The sequence below is a fragment of the Canis lupus genome, chromosome 14, assembly GCF_048164855.1.
Source record: "Canis lupus baileyi chromosome 14, mCanLup2.hap1, whole genome shotgun sequence".
NCBI classification, from domain to species: Eukaryota; Metazoa; Chordata; class Mammalia; order Carnivora; family Canidae; genus Canis; species Canis lupus.
The window spans coordinates 21,438,493-21,465,147 of NC_132851.1; the positions used below are offsets into that span (position 1 = coordinate 21,438,493).

The 26,655-nt window shown below is 41.0% G+C and overlaps 1 protein-coding gene and 1 long non-coding RNA gene across 4 annotated transcripts in view; one reads left to right on the top strand and one right to left on the bottom strand.

Moving 5' to 3' along the window:
• Positions 1-26,655, bottom strand: part of SNTB1 (syntrophin beta 1) — a 231,901-nt gene that overhangs the window by 156,780 nt on the left and 48,466 nt on the right. The gene's annotated exons all lie outside the window — the stretch shown is intronic.
• Positions 1-26,655, top strand: part of LOC140603774 (uncharacterized) — an 80,510-nt gene that overhangs the window by 18,606 nt on the left and 35,249 nt on the right. For 2 of the 3 annotated variants that reach the window (XR_012006757.1, XR_012006759.1), the window contains exons 2-3: positions 17,661-17,741; positions 17,877-17,959. This is a non-coding gene — a long non-coding RNA (uncharacterized lncRNA). Of the gene's footprint in view, positions 1-17,660; positions 17,742-17,876; positions 17,960-21,653; positions 23,689-26,655 lie in introns of those variants that run through there. The other variant, XR_012006758.1, reaches the window with a different exon arrangement.

A 26,655-nucleotide genomic window follows, 5' to 3' on the forward strand; every position in this document is an offset into this window, starting at 1 on the left:
AGGAGATCACTCATAGTTACCTGGTGAGAGGGAGGGTGACTGATCACCTTACCCCTCCAGAGATAGTCTACTGGCCATCAAATATTTTCCAAGAGCTTCTATACAGTAAACTTAGGCAGCAGCTGAAAGGATTTGAGTCAGGCAAGAGAACTATTTTCTGACCCTAATTCAGGGATTTGAATATTTGGGTGTGTTCCTTAGCAGTCTATTTTTTTTAAAGATATTTATGTATGTATGTATGTATGTATGTATGTATGTATGTATTTATTATTTATTTATTTATTCATTTATTCATGAGACACACAGAGAGAGAGAGAGAGAGAGAGGCAAAGACATAGGCAGAGGGAGAAGCAGGCTCCGTGCATGGAGCCTGATGTGGGACTCGATCCTGAGACTCCAGGATCATGTCCTGGGCCCAAAACAGGCGCTAAACCACTGAGCCACCCAGGGATCCCCTCCTTAGCACTCTTGTGCAGCCTCCCTGTTTTCCAGCTTTTATAAATTTGAAGCACTTTGCGGGGAGGGGAGATGCTAAATCAGTGGTTTCTTAGCTGAATTCCAGAAACCTGCAGGGTGTCATAGAATCCTTTGTTTCTATGAAACATGCTTTAAGTATTTGTGTAAGATTTCACTTTTCAATGAAACTTTACTTTTGACTATTTAAAAAGTGTTCCTAAAAAGGAGGGCTCATGTATTCAAATGTGTCTTCATGGAACTCTGCCGTGGGGGAGCACACAAGGTCTGGATTGCTGCTATGGGGCTAATTCACTTTGGTACAAATCCTAACATCAAGCTTCTCCTTGTAGCATGTCCTCAGCTAATTGCAGTAGCATCTATTATATAATGATGACCGCTTCCTAATAACTTACCTGTGCAGCCATGGTCTTCCCATCAGTACACGATCAAAATAAGATGCCGACACATACAGAAAACTGCAGCTGGCACCCCCAACTTCCAATTACAAAGAGTGGCTAACTGAAACAGCCTTATTACACTAATTGGTTGGCTCTTTAATAAGTAAATATGAAATGCTGTGCTTGTAAAATAAATTCATACAAATACAACCCTTAACACCATTTTTTACTTATGCTCTGTATTGAGGGACATTTTTATTCATGCCCTTTATTGGGAAAAAGAATAAGTCACAGTGAAAAATTAGTTTGAGACCACTGGTTTAGATAAAGATGGGGGGTAACTCAAATAGTCCCTTCCAATTTGATTATTTTATCCCATCGCTTGTTCCAACTATATTAGAAAAATGAGATTTTAATACAGAAGAATATTCATGATGGTATGTGGTTGTTAAATGAACAAGAGGTTCAAATGAGCCCTATACAGCATATTTTATATATATATATATATATGCTCACATATACACACATACACTACATATTATATATGCTTAGAAAAGACTTAAAGTGTATATATCAATGTTATATACTATACAAAAAAGCCAATCAGAATTATTTTTAGAAAGCAAAGCAAAGAAACATGACATTTCTCAATGTAGAAGTATAGGTGTGATTGGCATGTACTTCCAAATGCAGCAAGCAAATAAATGTGTGAGATAAGCCTGGGGTTTGCTAAGTACACTGTATATTCCTTCATTCACTCTCAGCTGGTTGCCTGGCACAGAGACACATGTATATAAGCAGCATCTGCACTGGCTTAGGCATATAGGCAACTGGGTCTAAATTCTAATTCTGTCCCAAAGAGCTATATACCGTCAGTCACACCTCACCACTCTCAAACTCGAATTTTCTCATCTACAAAATGAAGATAGTGACACCTACCTCATAGGACTATTGTAAAAACAAAAACAAAAAAAGTGAAATATGCTTACAGCCTTAGCACCATGCCTACCCCATAGTGAAGGTCCAACAAGTGGCAGCAATTATCAGTCCCAGGATGTGTTTCCTACCGTAAGGAGCTTCCAGTCTAGCGGGGCAGGCAGCAGGCACGGAGACAGATAAATTATGTTACGACCCCATCATCACTGCTACGGAAGCATGAAGGATACGTGTTGGGAATACAGCAGGTGTGCTTGATGCCGTTAGAGCCAGGGAGTCTGAACTTCTTGCTCATTCACCATGAAAGAAAGTGATTACCTTTGGGTCCCTGAAGCTGGAAATCCAGGGGAAAGAGCAAAGAGCAGAAGGCCTTGGATCTTCATTTGCCCCTTCAGCTTTGGTGCCCTGCAAAGATGCCCTGTTTCAGGGGACAGTGAACATGCACGTGGGTGATATGGCTCTCAAAGCTCTTGGACACCCTGGCATGGTTTGGGCCCAGAGTGAGAGCTGTGGGCCCAGTCCTGCCTACTTTAACTTGCTCTAGTTGGCGAACATCCTTTGCTGCTGCTACGGAACACGGAGTCCCATCACTGTGTGTCACCTGCTACACCGGGGTGTGTGCCTCCTGCAACTCTCAGAATAAAGCTCTCTCTCCCCAGCAAGCTGAACTCCTCAACCCACACCACATTCCAGCTTTCAAACTCTGAAAGCTATTTTCAGTAGCAAATCCCTTGTAAGGAACAGAGAGTAGGGAAGAGTTCCGAATAATCTGATGGCAAGGAAGCCCTAGATTTTAAAGATACAGCTGCAAATTAGCTCACAATATCTTGTATAGTCTCTAACCCAATTTAAGATTTGAGCTTTGAAAACCACGTTTTTTGTTTTTTGCTTTTTTTTGGTCTTTTATTATTTTGATGAAATAGAAAAGCAGATAAGATGAAAGGCCCCCCAAACAGGGTGACATCAGCTAGAGAGGGAGAAAAGCAGAGAGAGGTGGGCAAGGAGCGCTGAAGGTGCGGGGAGGAAATGTACCCAGGGAGCCTGAACGGTGGTGAAGCAGTCAGAGATGGAGAAGGCGGCCAGGGACAGGAGTCAGAAGATCACGGCAGCTGCTGATGGGATTTCATCCCACATCCCTTCCATCACTTCTGACTTGCATGAACCCCTCTGATTTCAGCTCCAGCTGTGGCAGGCCATTCCTTTAGACCCTGAGAACATGCGCCCCTCCTTTTTTTTAAAAGTATAGTTGATATGTCGGTAAGTCAAACTCCAATTCAAAAAATATACAAAAATAAATAAATAAAAAATAAAGCTGACACACAATGTTACATTAGTTTCAAGGCTATAACATAGTGAGTCTACAAGTTTATACGTTGCACTCTGCTCACCACCAGTGCAGCTACCATTTGTCACCGTACAAAGTCATTACAACAGTACTGACTATATTCTTATGTTGCTGTGTCTTTTATTCCGGGATTAATTCATTCTGTAACTGGAAGCCTGGATCACACACACCCCTTCACCCATTTTGCCCACCCCTGACCCCCTCCCTTCTGGCAGCCATCCCTTTGCAGAGAGCCTCCCAAACTTGAGGCTTCCCAGAAACTCTGCTTCAGAACTTTCCCCAAAGCTGCAGAACCCACTCAGTCAAGTGCAGAAGATTTAATGTGAAGCAGGGAAGCAGGAGGTCGGAGAGGGAACAAGGGTAGGGTGAGGAGTTGGTGGATAATGCTCCAGCCTTCAAACCTAGGGTGGTGGCAGGGGCGAGTTATTCTAGTTGCCCTTGGAACACTTCCTCAAAGGGGTGGCCGAAGAGATTTAGCCCCAGCTGCCCAAAATGGTAACCAGCTCCATATTTCAATACTGTGCTTGCTCTTCACAGACTTCTCATTCTTCCCTCGAGCAATCTCTCTGCCCTCACTCCAGCTTCTGGAGGTTGCCTCCCAAATAAACTACCTGTGCCTCTGTCTCTGTTTCAGACTCTGCTTTCAGGGGACCCCAAACTTAAAGAAGACTGAGGGAAGGAAGCTGGTGGCAGCAGAAGCCAGAAGGGAGAAAAAGCACATGTTATATTCCTGTAGGTCCTCCAATACACAATATTAATCACAGTAACCTAGGGCGGAAAGGAATCCTTTTTTTAATATTTATTTTTTTAAAAAGATTTTATTTATTTATTCATGAGAGACACACAGAGAGGCAGAGATACAGGCAGAGGGAGAAGCAGGCTCCCTGCGGGGAGCCCAGTGCGGGACTCAATCCAAGGACCCTGGGATCACACCCTGAGCCAAAGACAGATACTCAACCACTGAGCCACCCAGGTGCCCCTGACAGGAATCCTAAGACACTGTCTATGTCTGTCTTCTTAACCTTAAGGCAGCTACTGGATCATCCCAGACAGGAGAGCCTTTCCTAATGCTATGTGAAAATTCCTCAATGTCCCTCACAAACCCCATGAAGAGTTCTCATTAGCACTGATAATGGCACTAGACTACTAGTACCAAAAGCCTAAAGGAAGATATTACTGTTAACTGTTATAAACCGATCCACTCAATCTGATTGATGATCAAGTGGAAGGTCAGTTGTGTTGAGTTCAGGGCTCAATATCCTGAACTACTACCTCCTTTCCCACTGCAATAAGGGCTTCTGTTTTTACCATGTATTCGACAGGAGCTAAAGTTTTCCCCGCTCACCACTGTGGCATAAGCAAAACGATTTTGCTCACTCTAATTTAAAAACTCTGTGCTCATTCAGTTTTAAAAATCTATTTTTTAACACTTACATTTAAAAAAATCATTAAATATCACTTAACAGCCTGAATATTATTTTAGCTCTCAGACTATCTCTTCTCTAGCTTCTTCAATATTCTCAGAGACACTGATAGAAATTTTGAATCACTGGTATCACTGGTATAAATTTTATTGTATAAGAATTCATTTTGTTGCTCTGTAAAAGAAAAGAACCATATATTTTCACAGCAAAGCTATTTTCTTGATAAAATCCCCCTCTCTGGATTACATTTCTCTTTCAAGATGGAAATCTGTAATTCCCAGAATTACCCAAATGGCTAAAAAAATTTACAAGTAAATTTCAGACAGCATGTAAGATGAGGGTGGACATTTTGAAATAGACTCCCATTTAAATACTCATTACAGGGAAAATCACACTTCAGCAGAAAGAAAACAATTCCACTAGATTTTTTTTTTCTTTTCATGGTACAAATGGAAAAAAATCTGAGTTCTAAAAGGGAAAATTAGAGCCGTTATCTGGACTATTTGTGACAGTCCTCGGAATGAAAAAAAAAAAAAAAAGCAATCAGGACCCACAATGTAGAGAGTGCATTTAGCTGGTTTTAATTGACAATGAACTTGCAGTCATGTTTTGAAGAGGCACATCCTGGTGCTGTGGAATGGTGGAGGTAATTAAACAGTCATAAACATCTGAAACTGGAATGCTGACAAGAAAGCATCCTGGCATTACTAGCACTAATAGTCTAGTAGTCAATCTGCAGTGTTCCTCTTCAGTTTAAATAATGTTTGCCAGAATTCTCAGTCAACACTTGTCTCCCTCCCTTTTTGCATCAAGCTGCAGGAACTGTATGGATCCTGCTGTGATCAAGAGATGAAGAGGCACCAGGGTTCTCCTGAATCTCGGGGGCTGGAAGGGATGAGTGGGAGAGATCAGAAAATGCATCTCAATACAAGCCCTCCCCTGCTGACCAGCACAGGAAAGAACAGTATGGGATCTCTGACACGTGGGGGCAAAGTGTGCCTCACCTCGTTATTTGCATTTGCAATAACTGAATGAGCTGCAGAAACCTGCCTGAAACGTCAGGGATGTGTGCTGGGATCCAGGCTGAGGTAGAAAGTTCATTTTTTCTCTTTGGTGTCCAAGGACTGTGTCTACAGAGTGTGAAACCGTCTAATCCAGATAAGGGGCAGGCGAGTGGCATGAGGAGCATGCAGATCAGGGTTCAAGTTCTACAGCTGCCATTCACCTGAAGGGTGGATGTGAGAAAAATATTTTATTTTCTGCTCCATGTCTGGTCTGAAAGATAATGGTAGTAGCCATAACTATCTCATAGGGTTGATGTGAGCCTTCAACGTGATCCTGTATGCAAAGTGCTGCGTATGGCACCCAGTACAGAGTATTACCCAAAGGGTAAGTAATACTCATGGCCACTGCTTTCAGAAACAAAGAAAACTAATGCCATATTTTTTTTTTCACAGTATGTACAATATTGTGACAAGACTCAGGGTGAAGTAGAGCCAAAACACCTGAGAGGAAATTCATGACAGAATGGAAGTTTTTATCATCCCCGTGTAAAATCCACCATGTGCCTAGCACTGGGCTGCATGGCTTTCTATGAGAATTCTCAGTCTACTGATCACTGAGTGAATAAATGGCTAACCAATTCTGTGTGTGATTCCAAGCTTTGTGGTCTTTTAGTTACATCGCCTAGCTTTACATCTCATAGGTTAGAAGCCAGCTTCTGTGGCAAATCTTTCTGAGCTTTACTGTGGGGCAGTAGTACTGGGGAGAAAGCAAATATCCTTTCTCCATCCACTCCCTCTTGCCTGTTATCTTTGTGAATTATTTGTTAAGTAAAGTATTTATTAACTGACCCATAGGTACTAGACACTTTATTTTTATTTTTTAATTTTTAAAATATTTTATTTAAATTCAATTTGCCCAGGGGATCCCTGGGTGGCTCAACAGATTAGCGCCTGCATTTGGCCCAGGTAGTGATCCCGGAGTCCCGGGATCAAGTCCCACGTTGGGCTCCCGGCGTGGAGCCTGCTTCTCCCTCTGCCTGTGTCTCTGCCTCTCTTTCTCTCTCTGTGTCTATCATGAATAAATAAATAAAATCTTAAAAAAAATTCAATTTGCCCATATATAGTATAACACCCAGTGCTCATTTCATCAAGTGGCCTCCTTAGACACTTTATTTTTAAAGAATATTCTATTTCCTAACCAAGGTGCAGAATTGTGTAGAATGTATTCTACTCTGTGGAAAAAGAATACATACATATAGAAGTATTTGAATATGTCTTGAAGAGTTCTGGAATATTCCTCGAGAGACTGGTAATTGTGGTTGCTTCTGGGAGCTGAATTGGGTGAATGAGAGTGAGGATGGGAGGTGAAACTTTTGGTTCTTATCGAACTATGCACTCCAAGCATGCGTTCGTTATTCAAAATTATTTCTAAAATAACGTTTCTCTGTGGAGCTATAATTATAATTATTATTGGCTATTGTTGATAGCTCCATGCTCTGCCCATATGTTCTTATGCTTATCAAAGATACCCACAATGAAAGTCCTGTTGCTTTTGGAGCAGGCTGAAGGAGGGCAAGAACCATGCCTAACTTATCATCAACCTCACAAAATAACAGTGCCACTGGAAAACATGTCTGATGTGAAATTCAATTTGTTGGATCCAATATTTCCACCCACATATTTTTTTCTTATTTGAGAGAGAGAGAGCAGGAGAGGGGGAAAGGGCAGATGAAGAGGGAGAAGCAGACTCCCCACTGAACAGGGAAACCGATGTGGGGCCTGATCCCAGGACCCTGAGACCATGACCTGAACTGAAGTCAGATGCTTAACCAACTGAGCCAGTCAGGTGCCCCTCCACCCACATATTTTTAAGCAGAGAGTGTGTGTTAATGTCCCAGGACCCTGAATACAATGGGCTGCTGTCCCATTGGCCACTATGCCAATGACTGTTGCATCAGGCCAAATTGCAAACACAAGAACTGTAAAAACCATCATCTCAGCTCAACATACAACAGATGCACTGTCCATTCTATCACCAACCCCAGAGTGATGTCCCATACATATATTCCATTGTTATAAATCCAAGTACCTGCTTAATCAAATTGAGAATGTGCTATATGCCAGGGACTGTTCTAATGAATTCTAAATCTGCACATGGTGAACTTAAAAGGGACCGCCAATGAGTTTCATGTTGCCACAAAATGTTTTGCAAATGCTAGTATTACCCTCACTCACGCCTCTTCAATGTGTTTTACACACATATACGTAATTGATATTTACAGTGTAGTGCAGATAGAGTCACTGGGTTGAGGTAGAATCTTGTTCCATCACGAATTGAGTCACCCTGGGCAAGTTACTTAATATCTTTGCCCTTCAGTTTCATCTTCTATAAAGTGGGAATGATGACCTCTATCCTTCATGGTGATTTAAAGATTTTAAATAGTGTATATGTAAAGAGAGCTTAGCTTAGCTTAGCCTGCCATGGGTGGCTTAATAAATATAGCTACCAAGAAAACAGATGGGTGTTTTCAGTTAAATGAATAAACTAGTTTTATAAATCTAGGTCAAATTATACCTTGTCTATTTTAGTTTGCTTAAAGAGGGGGGAGAAAAATTGCTTAGCTTTCTCGTTTTTTTTTTTTTTTTCTTTTTCTTTTCACCAGTTAGAGTAAAGAAACTACAAGACCACAATTACTAAGATCTACACAGTTCCATAAAATGAGGTAGCAGCTCCTTCCTTCCAGGTTCAGAAAGAATGAAAGATGGTCAATGGCAGAGTATCGGGAACAAATCACAGGATCAGTATCATCTCACTGGCTGGTTTTTGAAACCCCTGATGGGCCAGATTTGTAAGAGCTGACTTCTGAGATTTCCTTGACTACTTACTGTTTCGTCTGAAAAGCTTAGCTCCCTGGCCTTTCCAGGAGTTGCAGGATGTCAGTGCAGAAAAGGGACCTGGGTGAACATGCAGACGTCAGGCTTAGGCCACAAGGGAGGGAAGTGGGGCCCACGGAGAGGACACTTGCCCTGAATTACTCCGAGAGCAACTGCCAAACCCAGAACCAGAAGCCAACCCTGTAGATGCCCCAAGCAGAACCTTCCTCTCTGTCGTTAACGCACCCCAGCTGTTTACAAGATACCCTGGGTTTAATTCCGAGAAATGATTATGACTTGTTAAATTTTTAACTTCCCCCTGAAACGAACTTCAACCGACAACACTCCACATTCCCAAATGCCATATAATTTCAGCAAAGGCAACTAGTATGATGATTTTATTTCATGAAAATGAGGGGACTGTATAAGCAGTGAGCAGTGATTCAAAACTGGAGTTTCCTCTGACGGCCGCATGAAGCAATTTGGCTCTTTTCAAGATGCTTATCTCTCCGTGAGGGGATGAAAATTAAAAGTTGGAAAGCTCAAAACCTTTGTAAAGAGTTTTACTACTGATACTTTCAACAGGATATGGCAGCTGTGTTCTTTTCTTCCAAGGGCTCATATGACTTGTTGGTAAATCAGCTACTTTTTTAAGTCCCCTCTGGTTATCAAATAGCTTCCCACAATTTGTATGTTTACTCATTTCTGCAACCTTGAGCCACGGAGGGAAAGACAGCATCACAGTTTATGATTAAAAAAAAAAAAAAAAGAAGAAGAAGAAAGCTAAGACATCTGAAATGATGTTTGCCATCTCCAGCAGAGCTCATATTTAAAGGAGACTTTTTTGGTTCCTCTTTGTGTTTAACCAGAAAAGCAGAAATCTATCTCACTCTGAGGATGTGGGTTCTGGGTTCTTGAACATGAAAAGGTTTTCTTTTGCTTTCAAATCATTATGCCATTTACTTCAGTTCAGAGTTGAAAGTTTTTATTTTGAAACAAAGGAATATTTTATGAATAGGGAGAGTGTACAAGGCTTCTTTGAGACACCTGCACGCTGCCAAATTGAAAGGGCATGGCTGCTTACATAATGGGCATAAGTCAACTCCATCTGCTTTCGCTTTGGGGAGTTTATACATTGGGATAAAACACATTCATTTCAAGGGGCAATTCGAACCATAACTATTAGGAATATCAAGAACGCTGGTCCATGTGACCAACATTACAGAGTAGTGACAGAGAAAACTAATTTTACCTAATAGGCCCTGACTGAGAGTGAAATTATATGTATGCAAAGTATGAGGTAGCCAAATATCATTTCTAAGAGGTACTCACAAAGTGGTTAAAAACAAACACACAGTAATTTACTTCAGAATCATTTGGTGGCCTGTTCCTTTCCTTTTCCTGGAATGAATCATCCTACCTAAGAAAGGCTTTGCATGGATCAGAATGCCTATCAGTGTTAAAAATCTGGTTGTGGTTTTAAGTCAAAGGGTAGGAAGAGTGTTCATGGCTGACTACTGGTGGTACAGGCAGAGGTGTCTGTTTCACATTTTTCCTAAAACGTTGGTTCTATGATCAACAGGTTGCTCGTGGAGTTGCACAGTCCAGGCTCAGGGACTCTAGATCTCCAAGCAACAAGTCTGTCTGAAACTCCTGTTTAGCCAACCAAGTAATCTTTCTCTTTCTTCAGCAGCCTGCTCTAAGGATGTTGGCTGGGAATTCCAAGCTCTTGGAATGAGCATGGCTCTGTGCTCTTGTTTACTAGGCAATGACAAATAACTAGCCCTCACCCTCACATGCAAACAACCACATCTTTTCTATTCTCTGCCATCTCTAAGCTTTCACTGATAAGATCCCTAAGGGACTCAAGAGGTTGGTGATAGATTTCACAATACCCCACACTTAGCAATAGTAATGCAAACTCTATTTAAACTTCAGGATCCCATAATCCCTATGGAGAAACAGGTCATGCCTCAAGGAGAAGTAGCTGCTGTGATTACTTTGTTGCAATTACTAGTTTAAACTAGTTAACACCAGATTTCCCCACTGTACTGCAAGATCTGGGAGGAAGGCACAATATCTGTCTTGTTGAAGGCTATCATCACCAAAGGTCTAAGTAATAATACCAACCTGCAGGCTTATCATGAAGAATTAAGTAAGACCAATGAATGTGGGATCCCTGGGTGGCTCAGCGGTTTAGCGCCTGCCTTCGGCCTAGGGCATGATCCTGGAGTCCCAGGGTCGAGTCCCATGTCAGGCTCCCTGCATGGAGCCTGCTTCTGACTGTGTCTCTGCCTCTATCTCTGTGTGTCTCTCATGAGTAAATAAATAAAATTTAAAAAAAAGACCAACGAATGTAAAGACCTTAGCACAGTGCTCAGGACTTATCAAATATTCAATAAATATTGTGTTGAATAAAAATAATAGAGACCCACAAAGAGGAAGAAGGCAGATTATAACTTGAGAAGTTCAAGACTGGTGCTAAGTTTTATTTGCACAATAGTCATGAAAGCTAATATTTATTGAGGGCTTAACATGTGCCTGGCTTTATGCTACCTCCTTTAATGCCTGACAGCAACGTTAAGACCACTTAATAGGTGAAATTGCTGAGGCCTTTGGAAAATAATACAGCTTCAGTTATCAAATGAGCAGATGCAACTCTACGGTTCTCAGCAGGATTTAGCAGTCTGCGCTGTATTGTGACGGCAGCCCCTCGCACACCGGTACACAGTGGGAAACAGAAGTCAATCCAGGATGCTCTTAGAATAAAAAATAAATTTATTATTAAAAAAAAACAAAGCAAATCTCAATAAACTGCTGTACCACTGTGAAAATAAAATAAAATAAAATAAAATAAAATAAAATAAAATAAAATAAAATAAAATAAAATAAAAATTTAAAAAAAAAAAAGAAAGGAGGAAGAACTGGGAGGAGGAAGGACAAGCAGAGCCAAAGTCGGCTCTCAACTACTCCCCCAAGTGTTTTTATTGTTAACTATGCTCTTTTGAAGGTAATCCTTAGACTGGTGGACAATGGGGAACTAGAGAGAGAATAGCTTAGGCTTTGCAGCAGGCAAAAGTTGGCTGAAAGTATGGTAGTGGTAGAGGGGGGACATAAAGAAAAGCTGCGAGGGACCACCTGGTGGCTATTCCATTAAGCTTCTGACTCAATTATGGTTCAGGCCATGGCTTCAGGGTTGGGAGATCAAGCCCCTTAGGCATCAGGCTCTGAGCTCAGCAGGGAGCCTGCTTGTCTCCTTATCCCTCTTTCTCTGACCCTCCTACTCATGTTCTCTCTCCCTAATAAATAAATATTTAAAAATAAAAGAAAAGCTGAGAGCCAATGAACACGAATCTGCTTACTTCAAAATTCTATCAAGGGTTACTTTCACTTGAGACCAAAACTTCCATGGCTGGAAATAACATTTCCATGATGTATGTAGGGAGTCCAGAAGCAAAGCATATACAAAAAGGGTTCACAAACACCTTCCAGTGAACCAGGTTGGATTTTATTAGAGGGCCTCTCCCTCAGTCTGGGCCCCCCAGGGATTGCCATGCCAACCATCTATTAATATGCAAGGGCTGATGTGGCAGGGCTAAAGCATGGAAGCCTTGGAAGCCAGAAGCCGGAGGAAAATTAAATGCACTTCATTCCCATAAGCCTTCTGATTACATTACCATACCGAAGCCACAGGCGCACATATTTTTTTCTCCTAAATCACACCTGGGTGAAGTACTCATTAGCCCTCACCTGTGTCTTAACAAGTTAACATTCTCAATTCTCTCTGTCTTAGTCTGTGGGGGATGCTGTAACAAAATACACAGACCGGGTGGCTTGTAAACAACAGGAAATTATTTCTCACAGTGCTGGAGGCTGGAAGTCTGAGATCAGGGTGCTGGCAGAGTCAGGTGAGGGCTCCCTTCCAGGTCCCAGAGTTTTCATTGCAGTTCACGTGGTGGAAGGGTCTAGGGAGCTCTGTGGGGTCTCTTTTATAAAGGTGCTAACCCCATTCTCAAGGATTCCATCCCTCAATACCTAACCACCTCCTGAAGGCCCTACCTACTAATACCATCACATCAGGAATCAGGATTTCACCATATGAAATTTAGGGACACACAAACATTCAGAACATAGCACCCTCTCTGTGCTCTTTTCTATCACTATCCACATCTCCTTCTTCCCCCTTCTCCTCTCTCTCTTTCTCAACAGTTTTCAACATGGAATCCAAACTTAAATGTCAAATGGTTTGCTTGTTCATTGACATGTTAGCATGATGGAGCCAGCATGGTGACACAGTAGCCCAAGTGATGGATCCACCTTCAACCTGTCCTGTGACCTTGAACATATCACAAAATCACTCTGAATTTGTGTCTTTACCCATAAGACAGAAGCATTAGAACTGTTTTCTCTATTCCATGGGGCTATGCAAAGTTCTTTACAAATGTTTCGTTTAATCCTCTCAATCTCGTGAGACAAGTATGTATTATTACCTTCATTTTCCCAAAAATATTCAGGATACCTATTTCACAGAGTTAATGCTCTAGATAAATCATATAACATGTGAAAAATACTCTGTCAACTACAAGGCACCAAAGAAATGTTAGTTAGCTAATAATTTGTTCTGTTTAAATAAATATCATGATTTATACAGTGGATGTTCTAAGAGGGGAGGTAAAGGCAATTTATATCCAAACTTGACATCATTTCCTATAAACTAGCAATTTTTGATAAAGAAAGAAATGAAAACATGGGCAGCCTGGGTGGCTTGGTGGTTTGGCGCCGCCTTCCGGCCAGGGCATGATCCTGGGGACCGGCATTGGGTCCTAAGTCGGGCTCCCTGCGTGGAGCCTGTTTCTCCCTCTGCCTGTGTCTCTGCCTCTGTGTGTGTGTGTGTGTGTGTGTGTGTCATGAATAAATAAATAAAATCTTTTTTTTAAAAATGAAAACGAAAACAAGCTCAGAAAAACCTAACTGCAAGCACTATCCAGAGATCAGGGGACACCCTGGAGTTCTGAAGTCACTTAGGGGAACAGGCAGCTGTTGATACTCTTAATGGCTGAGGGAAGATCCAGGGTCAACCGTATCAGGGTCTGTCTTCATGAGATCTGGCTTCAGCATGCTCTCCACCTATCCTTGCAATGCAGTTTTCATTTGCTCCTTGTGATCCTCCAATTCAGAACTTTTCCAAACCCTCTGTCATTTGTCATAATGTATAATCCCATTTTTCATCCCTGGTAGCTCTCCCAAGAAGACATGTGGCTAAACCAATCCCGTGAAGTGTTGATGAGTGCTGAGGAGTTACCATGTAACCCCTGAAAGTGGGAACCTAACAGTGTGGTAGGCCAGGAAATGAAGAATTTTAGGTAGGCCTACTTGTCACGAATCATCATAATATAAGCAGTAACATCCACCCAAACTTGTAAAGCATGTTTTGGATGAAGTAGGACTTTCTTTTAGAGTCTACTGCAGATGATCCAAAATCTTATGTGAAAAATAGGATAAGGAGTATTATTTTCCAGGCGCCTGGGTGGCTCAGTTGCTTAAGGGTCCAACTCTTGATTTCAGCTCAGGTCATGATCAGGGTGGTGAGACTGAGCCTTGCATCAGGCTCTGAGTTAGGGGTGGAACCCACTTAGGATTCTCTCTCTCCCTGTCCCTCTGCCCCTCCCCACCTGCTCATTCTCTCTCTTTCTCTCTCTCTCTCTCTCTTTCTCACAAAAGAAAAAAAAAGATTATTATTTTTTTTTTCAAATAAGGAAAGCAAGTCTTGGAGAGGCTGAGTGATTTCTTTCCTCCTGCTTTCCCTCAACACACCTCTTCCTTCCTTCTTCAATGTAACAGAAAGTTTCCTCCTTATAATTCCCCATTCATCCTAGCTCTGTCCTCAAGAACTGTCACTGAATATTATCAACCAAAAACCTAAAAAAAAAACACTTTCAACCTCAGAACATCAGGTACCTAAAAAGCCCTATGTAAACTGCAAGACTCAATACAATATAAGCTATCTAACTTAACATAACTTCATCCATCGTTTTTTTGTTTTTGTTTCATTTTTTTTTTTTAGCAAAAATGACAACGTTTTTATTGTTGCTTGGGTTGTTGTGTTTTTTTTTTCCATTCAAAGAGGGCAGCTCCAATAATTTCTGAATCTGTGCTCCATTCTGTTCCAATAAAAAGTAACCAGAAGACCTAACTCATCAACCATTTCTGCAATTCAGGAATAAGCTAAAATTTCAAAGCAAATCATTGTTCCTAAGAATTGTTCTTCTGTCTGGCAGCGGAGGTGGGTGTGACATGGGCACAGCAGTGAACTATGGAAGCCTAAGCCATCCTCAGAGTGGTGCAGATCTCCCCTGTGAAACTGTGTCCAGAGCAGTGTTCACTGAAAAGCTCTTGTGATTTCAAGAGAAAGAACAGAGTTAATCTGGAAAGAGCTCCATGCATTATTGGAATTATTTTTAAAATAATCCCTCTCCCTTCCCAATTTTCCTACACCCCGTGCATCCTCAATCAGGGAGCCCTGCTGACAGTGGCAGATGCAGGGTCTCATTAGGTACCAGGACCCAGCAGGGCTGTGAAGTTGAAGGGAAATTGGCCCAGCCTCTCCAAGGAAATAAGCTAGCCTAAGGAGAAGAGAGGAATTCCAACAGTGGCTATTGTTCTGGGACAAAGGCATTCAGTCTGAGTTCAAACACAAAAGGGTCCTTCTGTCACAAAAGGGAATTTCCCAAGGAAGACTAAGTATTTCTGTGCAAGTATTTAGGGACTCAAAGGATGGAGAGCAGGACAGGAGGGCTCCTGATAAACCAAAATTAACTTTTGCAGAGGAGTTAAAATGAGCTGTTATGTGATGTTGGATAGGAAATATTTGGGTATCGTGGAAGAAGGAAAAGAAGAAAGGGTCAGAGAAGCTCAGGGTCCCCGGTGTTTGCATTGGGATTAAACACATCTCAAGAGCTTTCATAACAAAAAGATTGATGTTGAGTTCCACACTCTCCTGACATTTACCTCAACTACTAGGTATTAAATATTTACAAATCACTTGGGCTTGAATAGTGCTTCCTAATTCTTCTTCAAATTTTTGCCTTCCTCACATAGAGGGGAGTGTTACTATCATTCCTATTTTGTTGGTCAGGAAGTGGGAGAGGAGGTCATAAACGCCAAGTGACTTATTCAAGATGGCCAAGTTAATGGAAGAGTTGGGGCTGGCATGGGTGATAAAGATGCAGTCAGGCATGAACCCATATTCCCAGAGTAACCAATCCAGTCCCAGGAAAAATCACCTAATGAGACTAAAAGAAATTCAACAGGAAAGCAACTGCCTGCTTCCTTTCCAAAAAAAAAAAAAAAATCTATGATCTGTGTTTGCCATAGGCAAGACACTGGATTCTTCCCCCTTTCCATTTTTCAAATTTTGATTCTTTAATTTTGGTCACATGAGAAGGGCTGGAAGGGAAGAGGAGTAATGTATGACTTATAAATATGGCTGAAGGGATGCCTGGATGGCTCAGTGGTTGAGCATCTGCCTCTGGCTCAGGGCCTGATCCTGGAGTCGTGGGATCGAGTCCCATATCAGGCTCCCTGCATGGAGCCTGCTTCTCCCTCTGCCTGTGTCTCTGCCTCTCTCTCTCTTTCTGTGTCTCTCATGAATAAAATAAATAAAATCTTTTAAAAATAAATAAATAAATATGGCTGAAGACAAGGTGAAGTCTACAGCAGCCACGCCCTGATCATGCTTTCCATGTATGCTGAGCCATGAAAAGCTGTCATGTCAAGAACATGGCATATGCTCTATTTTCTATTTTACACAATAAAGCATCCAAGTTCAGATTCTCTATCACCTCTACATCTTTCTTGTATAGAGTGATCCCTCAACGAGGCATCACCCATTTCCTTTGCTGGATTTTGCAGTCAGATGATAATAATGACTAATAGTTATAGAGCATTTAGATGCACCAGACACATTATCAACACATCAAATCTATTTACTCAATCTTCATGGCATCATTATGAAGTGGTTACAATTATTACTACCATTTTACAGATGTAGAAATGGGGGTTCTGCATCCTTTTCATTCATGCCAGCCCCAACTCTTCCATTAACTTGGCCATCTTGAATAAGTCACTTGGCATTTAGGACCCCCTCCCCCACCTCCTAACCAACAAAATAGGAAGGATAGCAACACTCCCCTCTTTGTGAGGAAGGCAAAAATTTGAGAAGAATTAGGAGCACTATTCAAGCCCAAGTGATTTGTAAGGCTGATTACACCACAGGTAGTCAGCAACAGAGCAAGGACTTGAATCCACAGCTCAAGCTCACTGTTTTTTTTATTTTTTAAGATTTTATTTATTTATTCAAGAGAGACACAGAGAGAGAAGCACAGACATAGACAGAGGGAGAAGAAGTCTCCCTGTGGGGAGCCTAATGCGGGACCCAATCCTAGGACCCTAGGATCACCACCTGAGCTAAAGGCAGACGCTCAACCACTGAGCTACCCAGGTGCCTCCACAGCTCAAGCTGTTAATCACTTAGGCACAGTAACATTCTCTCAGCTTCTGTCCATACCCTTATGTCAAGCCATGAGTTTGCACACAAGGATGCATGTTCTTGGTGTTCAATGTATCCACTTCCACTTCTTACAGCTCTTTTTCTCTGATGAGGCATTTCTTCACATGATCATATCCCAGATGTATATCCAGATGTATGACCAAGTCTTGATGGCAACTATTGAATGATTTTATTTCTTTGAATTAAAAATCTCTAGGTAACTGATTTATGTTTTCTGCATTGGTACTCAGATATACATGATTAAAACTGTAACCATATAATGTGGTATTTTACCCCCTTCTGATTTTTAAAAATGTGAATCTGAGCATCTTCCCCATTTTTACCTTTCTTTTTTATTTTTAAAGATTTATTTATTCATGAGACACACACACACACACACACACAGAGGCAGAGACATAGGCAGAGGGAGAAGCAGGGTCTTCGCAGGAGCTCGATTTGGGACTCGATCTCGGATCCCAGGATCATGACCTGAGCCAAAGGCAGCCACCTAACCACTGAGCCACCCAGGGGTCCCCCCCCCCCTTTTTTGGATTTATTTATTTACTCTTATATAAAGAGTCTACAAGCTATATAGCCCATGTGCCAGTCTGGCTCTTGGCTTGCATTTGTAGAGCCTGTATGCTAAAAATAGTTTTGTTTTGTTTTGTTTTTAAGGTTGTAAAATAGCATAGAAAGAAGAGGAGGAGGAGGAGAGGAAGAAGGAGAAAAAGGAAAAAGGAGGAAGAAGAAGGACAAGTATGTATTAAAAAGTATATGTGACCTACAAAGCCTACAACATTTACTCTTTGGCTCTGTATAGAAAAAACTGCTGATCTCATATTTTATATAACTCTAGGATTTGCCTGAAAAATGTATTTTCTTTTTCTCTAGGTATTTTGTTCTGTCCATTGCCATGATCAAATATTCTCTTCATCTGATCAGCTCATATCTGAGGAAATAAATCAAGATCATAGGTATGATGGTGGCAATAAATAGTGTGCTGGAGCTGGCTTGCATAACAGATCATGTGCATATCTTCCCAAGTCAGTATTTGATGACTTTGTCTTGGTACCTGGCAACAAGCACAGTGGGAGTGTTTACACCATGGAAATTGGCAAACACTGCCACCTCTTACCTAACTATACGGGAGAAAAATACATCATAGTAACTCCTCATTCTTCAAAACTATCCTAGGGTCAAGATTAAAGTTGGGTATGTGTAGGAAATACATATAAAGACAGCCTTTTATAAAATATGTTGAGAGGGATGCCTGGGTTTAGCGGTTGAGCATCTGCCTTTGGCTCAGGGTGTGATCCCGGGGTCCTGGGATCAAGTTCCGCATCAAGCTCCTTGCATGGAGCCTGCTTCTCCCTCTGCCTGTGTCTCTGCCTTTCTCTCTCTGTCTCTCATGAAAATCTTAAAAATAAATAAATAAAAATAAAATAAAAAATGTTGAGAAAGTAAGAGTTTACTTTTTTAAAATAGATTTTATTTATTTATTTGAGAGAGAGAGCATGCATGTAAGCATGAGCAGGGGGAGAGGCACAAGCAGACTCCCCATTGAACGCAGAGCCCAACGCGTTCCCAGAACCCTGAGGTCACAACCTGAGCTGAAGGCAGACTTTCAATCGACCGAACCACCCAGGTGTCCAGAGAAAGTAAGGGTTTAACTCAAGAGTCACAAACCCAAATATCCACAGTGGCTGGGCAGATAGAATAAACACCTGAATGGGTTGGATAATTAAAAAAAAAAAAAATTGGAGATAACAAGCCTGTGCAAATAAGAGAAAAAATCAAAGATATTCAAATTTTTAAAAGAGAGAGAGAGAGAGAGAAAACAAGTCCTTTGCCCGTCAAGCTTTAAAACACTGCCTAATAATTTATGGCCAATGGCTTAAAGAAAACATTTTAAGGCAGAAATCTGTGCCTTTAAAAACATTCTTCTGCCTCTCCTGGGCATTGTGCTGTGTTGGTTTGAAAAGAAATAAAAAGGATTTTCATGAAATATAAGGAAAAGTGTACTGATGCAGGATTATTGAGTAAGGGATGAATTACTGAGACAGGTAACTGGCTCACCAGTCCTGGAGGATGTTTTCGACAGCATCACATTCATCTGAGGTCATTTATTTTTCTACAGAAGGTGGAGAGATTCATTGATAGGATGCCCCTAAGCATCCTGCCCCAGCTGTAGGAGTAGAAGCTTCCTCCTATTTTGGGGTAGAAGTTCTCCCCTTTTTTGGATATTTGTTAACTCTCTCAAAACATATGGGTGGCACTTCATTAGGTTGTTCCATTCAGGAGCTTTAAATGATCACAGACTGGAATCATAGATCTGCCTCTCAGAGTAAGAAATTTCCTTCCTCTTTCTGGAAATTATCAGACTGATAGATTTTTGTTGTTGTTGCTGCTGCTGCTGTTGTTGTTGTTGCTTTTGATGGGGAATCCTATATACATGTCAGAGAAGGCCCCAAACACAGCATGTATTTCTCAAAACTAAGCCAGGGCTCTCCAGTGGCTCTTGCAAGAGGAAGGGAGGAGTGAGAGGACAAGTAAAATCAATAGTGACCCCAGCGATCAGACTTATGGCAACTCTCAATTCAGGTTTTTAATAATGACTGGGAAGAGAGAAAGTATATAGATTTCTAAGTGTGCAAAAATGAGACATTCCAAAGAAATGTAAAGTGAGGTAGAGGTAAACTACAGGAAGCTCTCTTGCTGCCCTGCAGAGGGACACCAGAGGAAGGGCTGCCCCTTCCATGAAGATGAATGCAAAAAAATGCATTTAGGGAAAGATGACACCTACAGAAAAAGAGTGTGAACCACCCTTGCAGTCACAGAAAAGCATGGAGGAAGCAAGGATGCTGTATTCTAAAGATACCATCGAAGGTGGGCAAACAATTCTGCATCGGAAAGTCTGTTTTGTTCTTTTTGTCCTCCATCGACATTGCATCTATTAGGTGTTAGGATCAGGAAATACTGTAACTAAAGTGGTTTAAAATCAAACGACTAAAAAGCCTTTTGTATGTTTGCTTTTACAATTGCCGTGGACTGAATATTCGTGTCCCCCCCACACCAAAATTCCCATTTCGAAATCTTAATCCCCAGGGTGATGATTTTAGGAGATGGGGCCTCTGGGAGGTGCTGCTTCTTCATAAATGAGATTAGCGCTCTAATCAAAGAGGCCCAAGAGATAGAACTGTTGAAATCACTGGGAGGTGCTGCTTCTTCATAAATGAGATTGGCGCTCTAAAAAAAGAGGTCCAAGATATAGAATTGCTGAAATCACTATATGGAACTCCTGAAACTAATACAACACTGTATGTTAACTCTACTGGAATTAAACTTTTTTAGAATGACAAAAACAGAAAATAAAAAAATAAAAATAAAGGAGGCCCAGAAAAGCTCCCTTGCCCCTTTTGCAGTGTGAGGACATAGTGAAAGTACAGCTGTGTATGAACCAGGATGTGGGCTCTCACCAGACATTAGAATGTGCCAGCATTTTGATCTGGGACTTCCCACCACTGCAAGAAATAAATATTTATTGTTTATAAGCCACCCGGTTTATAATTTTTTCTTATAGCAGCCTGAAGAGACAAGGGAACAATCAATAGTCACTTATCAGGAAACTGGAGACCATTAGGTGTATGCATAACCATGTGACAGAGTCACTGTTGAACCAGAGCGAAAGCTCACTGCATGCTAATGGTGGGGGCTGCCATTTGGTTCTAAAATTTAAGGCAAAAGTCCTGAAGGATGAGAAATTTCTCAATGTTTTCTACATGGCACCATATGTGCAAACTTTTAATGTAATTCTTGTGTACATTCAAGTCAACAGAACTCCTAAGAAAAGGTCAAGAGGTTCTACGAGCAGATGTTAGGACAATAGAGCCATTCTGCCTTTAGGATAACAAACTCGAGCTGTTCATGGAAGACAGGTACAGTATCCAGTGTTCTCACTTGCCTGCTGGGTATCTGGTCGTTCCACTAACATAACCCAAAATGCAAATTAAAAGACCTGCTTTTTCTCTTATGAATATTAAGGAAGGTGTGGAGTTGGCCACTTGGCCCAGAGCCTTTGGGTTCTCAGTGATTGCATTATGGAAGCAGAAATTCTTCTTTCTGGATCTTTCTGTTCAAATGTACTGCAAGGAAACCTCTGATTTGGGAGGCCTGGGTAGCTCCAGTGGTTGAGCGTCTGCCTTCAGCTCAGGTTGTGATCCTGGAGTCCTGGGATCGAGTCCCACATCAGGCTTCCTGCATGGAGCCTATTTCTCCCTCTGCCTATGTCTCTGCCTCTCTCTCTCTGTGTGTCTCTCATGAATAAATAAATAAAATCTTTTTTTTTTTTTTAAAAGGAAACCTCTGATTTATAGGAACAGAGTATGTGAGGGCAATCCCAATGAGGCTTAATCTTCAAAAGACACAGATCTTAAAATGACACCGAGCATCTGACTATGTTTCATTATCACTCAGAGTCTGGAAATTGCAAATAACACAGAGGTAATTATGAAAACATACGTGACACGGTTTCCTTGGCTTCTCGATCAATGTTCTGATACCTGGCCAGCATCACTCTAGGTAACTGATGGCTGTAAATGCAAGCTGGAGTAACCAGACCATATTAGGAGAAAGCTGAGTGAAGGGTCACACACAGGTCTGTATTTACAGGGCTGTGCATCCGCGGAGGAAGTCACACATCTCATGGAGCCTGATTTGCAGCAAAGGTGCAAGTAGTGATTCTCCATCTCCTGATAAACTGAGACCCTCTTGGAATCTCTGAATACACCATTAAATTAACAGCAAGTTGTCCAGCGACTGAGGCACACTGAGAGGGGCAGGACTCCTGTGAGTTTTGTGGGTGTCATCATTACTATGTTGGCAGGTGGTACTGAAATTGCTAGAATCTTTGTTTTAGTTTGTATGTCTCAGACCAGGGCAACAGTACTGTTGTTATACCATAGGGCCCAATGAAAGAAACATCGGGCTTTCTTTTTTCTTTTTTTTTTTTTTTTTTGCTCAGGAAATCCTTCCTACAAAAAGGTAATGTGCCAGGGAAATTCATGTCTTTGCTTCCATTTATTTCCAGATTTATTAGGAAGAGAAGCTGATTAAATCAGCCTTGAAAGAAGGTTCATCTACTTCTCTCACACTAAAAATTTGCTAGTATTTCTCATTTCCCTCTTAAAGCAGACAGATCCATTTAAGCAAAGATCAATGTTAATGCAATTCCCTGAACTAGAAAGATGTACGGGTTCCTAGAGCTACACAAGGAGATGATCATGAACTGTCACTTGTCTTGGTCCTTCTTCCAGCCTGCGGGCCGACTCTTCTGGAGAAGAAGGATCATCTCACTCATTCAGTTACAAAATAACTTTTCAGTTACTCTTAATATGTTTGATATGGCATTAATTCCATTGTTTATCAGTAAATATAAATGTACTGCTATAATTGCTCAATGGGTTTAACGTTTTCCTTTAATTTTAATCTTATTACTATTTTTTAAAATGTTGGTAGAGTTTTTCCTGAACAAACCAAACCCTAATAGATGCTACACATAGATTAATCTGGAGCATATAAAGGCAGTTTAATCATGAGTATATGCAGAGCTTTCAGCCACTTTTATCAATTTACCCTAAGAAAATTATTAAGAGTTGAATAAAGATTTAGTATGTCAACATGGATACTTTGTAATAGGTAAGTAGAAAGCAACATATATAGTCAACAACTATTTTATATTCATTCCTTCCAGATGTACTCTAATGCAATGAAGAATAATCATGAATTTTTTTCTTTTTTTTTCCTCTTCTCTCCCCCCCCTCCTCCCCACCTCTTCTTCTTCCTTTCTTCCTTTCCTTTCCTTTCCTTTCCTTTCCTTTCCTTTCCTTTCCTTTCCTTTCCTTTCCTTTCCTTTCCTTTCCTTTCCTTTCCTTTCCTTTCTTCTTTCTTTTTTCCCAATAAAGATGTCTGTGGTGGTATATTTTAAAGTAAAAAAGGCAGGTGACAATACAGAATATATAGTGTGGCCCTATCCTTGCTTTAAAAATATATATCAGCATATCCATGCTCCCATAGGTACTTATACAAACAAAATAACCTAGAAAAACATACCGATTATTTAAACGTAGTTGTTTCTGTGTGGAGAGACAAAAAGTGATTATTTTTTCCCTCTTCTTCCCTCTATTTTTTTCCCCACAAGAAATACATTTTATACGTTATTAGGCATTTTCTGTTGAATGAGATGTTGAAAGGACTTGTTTGCCAGAATTTTAACTACTGGATGCTTGCAAAAGAATACCTGTTCACTTCGCTAAGTCACCCAAACCTTGCACTCCCTTCTTGGCAATCCAATGGCCTTCTCTTAGAGAAGTTACACTCTGACTCTATTCAAACAAGCTCTGCCTGTTGTAGCAACAGCTGACATCCTGTCCCATTCCCCTGAACGTGAAGACTCCTGCATTCTCTGTATTTAGATCAGGGAGTTGTTTGTTTGGGAGTGGGTTTTTCCTCCCTCTCCTTTTTAACTTGCTCTAAAAATATATGCACAGAAATAAAGATGACGGAACACAAAAAATTCGGTCCTCATCCTTCCGTGGTCTGGGAATTGTGGTCTGGAAATTCAACACAAAGGATTTGTTTTCTGAAGCATCTGGCATACGCAGGAATCGTGAAGACCAGAGAGGAAGGGGGATGGTGAAGTGATTTGCTGTCTGGGAAAGCCAAATTTGTGCATCAGGAGGCCACAGGATGGCTCTGGAACCGCCCAGGGAAGGAAAAACAGTTTCTTGAATTTACTGTGTAACTTCAAGGCAGAGAATTCCAAAGAAAAATCAAAGACGAAAATTTCTTCCAGGGATCCTGTTATTACTACTTTGGTGCCCAGCAATAGACTAGAATGGCATTAAGGACCTAGCTTGTGATGCCTGGGTGGCTCAGTAGTTGAGCATCTACCTTTGGCTTGGGTCATGATCCTGGGGTCCAGGGATCAAGTCTTGTATCAGGCTCCCTGGAGGGAGCCTGTTTCTTCCTCTGCCTATGTCTCTGCCTCTCTCTTTCGGTCTCTCATGAATGAATAAAATCTTTAAAAATAAATAAATAAAGACAGACAGACAGACAGACAGACCTAGGTTTGTTTCACTGCCTTCTGGTTTTACAGAGCATGTTGTGGGGACAACAGCCTCAGGCATCTGAGTCCCCAGCCATGTAACTTCACAGCTGCAGGACCCCAAGTGAGGCATTTACACCTATCTCTCTGCGCTTATATTTTCCTTTTCTAAAAATATTAGAAATAATATTCCCAACCTTGTACTGACCTCGTAATTGTTACTAATTATATATGTAGTGGGTAGTACAGTATTTTGCACCCAAAAGGAAAATAGTAAAGGCTAGCTATTACTAATAAGATAAATGTAAGTAATAAAAATATTATTATTTCTAACATTGGTTATAATACTATCTTCTAGTTTGCTTGATTTTTTTTTTTTTTTAACTCTGAATCAAGGGAATGCCTGAAAAAAATTCAGAGGACAGCCTTCCAGGGGTTAGTCAAGGAGGTCTGGGTCAGAGCTTATACCTAGCAAGTACTTCCAATGATCTGTTCTCCCCAACTTTTTAAATTAGCTGCTAGGGCAAACCTCCAACAGCCCCATGATTGCAGGAGGAAGTAAGAGAGACAGCATAAGCATTCTCTTTCTTCCATGCATGGTTGCAGAATCTAGTTGCATCTCAGGCTTAAGTCTTAAATTATTCCTTTCATTGTCTGTTATTAGTTGACCAGACTGCTAACTGAGAAGCCAAATCTTTTTTTTCTTTAAGACTACTTAAATTTATCGATCTTTGCATGTCAAGAGTTGGATCAATATTCTCTACATAAACCACTACGTTCCTTCTGTTTATCTACCAAGTACATTTTATTCTACTTCTCTGGCAGTATCTTGTGGTCGTCTGTGAGCTGTGAAGAGGCCCTCTCTTGTGCTTGATGGCTCGGTATTTTGGTTATTCTGAAAGTCTTATGAAAATATGTTGATATAGGTTTGTAAAGAAGAAAACTGAAACAGACTGAGGGGAAATTGGGAACCAAATATCTTTCTCATCTTTATATTGCCACTGAAAGCCGAGAGGTGGCTTACCAGCTGCCACACATGCCATTGGCTTGAAATAGCATGGAGAGGTCTGTGCTGGCCTCAGGATCCCTGTCTGCCAAGTGCCTACTTGTGAACTTGGAGAACTCCTCATTTGTCTAGGTTCTATTTCCTCTTTAGATGTACAGGCTGGCCAAGTCCTTGTATGAAAGCTATTAAATGAAAAAATAAAAATAAAAAAACAACAACAGTAACAAAAGAGAAAGCCATCAAATGGTTCTTTCTAAGTTTTAAAGTTTTTACTTTGTAAATCTCCAGCAATCACGGGACGTGAACAGAAACCTCCAGTTTCAGTTTTTCAAATAAATCAATCATAGACCTGATGATTTTCATTATTAAGAAGTATTAAGAAATCTCATGTGATCTTTCCAGGCCAAACTTCTCTACCAGAGACAACTTATTCCATTACTTAGGGTAATAATTCTTCCTTCTTTCTTTCCCTTCTTCCTCCCTCCCTTCTCCTTTTTCTTCCTTCCTTTATTCTTTCCTTCCCTCCTTTCATCCCTTCCTTTCTCCTTCATTTATGTATTTATTAAAATGCATCCCATAGGGACCCCTGGGTGGTTCAGTAGTTGAGCCTCTGCCTTTGGCTCAGGTCATGATCCTGGGGTCCTGGGATGGAGTCCCAGAATGGACTCCCTGCAGGGATCTTGCTTCTCCCTCTGCCTATGTCTCTGCCTCTCTCTCTGTGTCTCTCATGAATAAATAAATAAAATCTTTAAAGTAAAATAAAATAAAATAAAATAAAATAAAATAAAATAAAATAAAATAAATAAAATAAAATACACCCCAGAAAGTCAGAGACTGCTCTATCCCTAGCACCTAAAACAAAACTAGGCACAGAATGAGCCTCATTATTTGCTGTTTGAATGAAAATATAAACAAGGTCCCTTTGCTCACAGAGCCACAATGTCATTACTCCTCAGTAATTAACATGGCAGCAATTATTACTATACCACAGTATTACTACCATGCCAAGCAATTGTTTTTGATCATTATTTTACAACTGTAACTCCACAGTGACAATGCTGCTGACACAGTGCAGTAGTCACTGTGCCACCTGCTTGGGGTTGGGGCAGGTGACCCAATAGGCAGGATAGATGCAACTTGCCCTTGTTTTCTCAGAGCTTACAGTTGAGAGATGGTGAGAACCACTGAGCAGATAATTATACAAGTAATAAAACTGTTATATGTTCCAGGGTGGAGATGCATAAGGACGTTCTGAGAACATATACAGGGAGACCTAATCTTGTGGGGGGGAGGAAGGAGTAGAGAATGGGGCCAGGTCAGGGTAAGGTGCCCTGAGTTAGTGACAATTACACTGCAATCTAAAGGGTGGGCCAAAGCTTGTCAAAGGGAAATTAAGATCTAGGCAAGGAGGCAGCATGTGGGAAGCCGTGAGGTGAGAAGCAGCACATCTGGGAACTGCTGAGAGCCTTGGAAGGAATGCAGTCAACACAACAGAATAAAGATGGCGAGCAGTGGAAATTGAGGAATATTTAGAAGGTGGAACTGGCAGGGCTTGATAAATA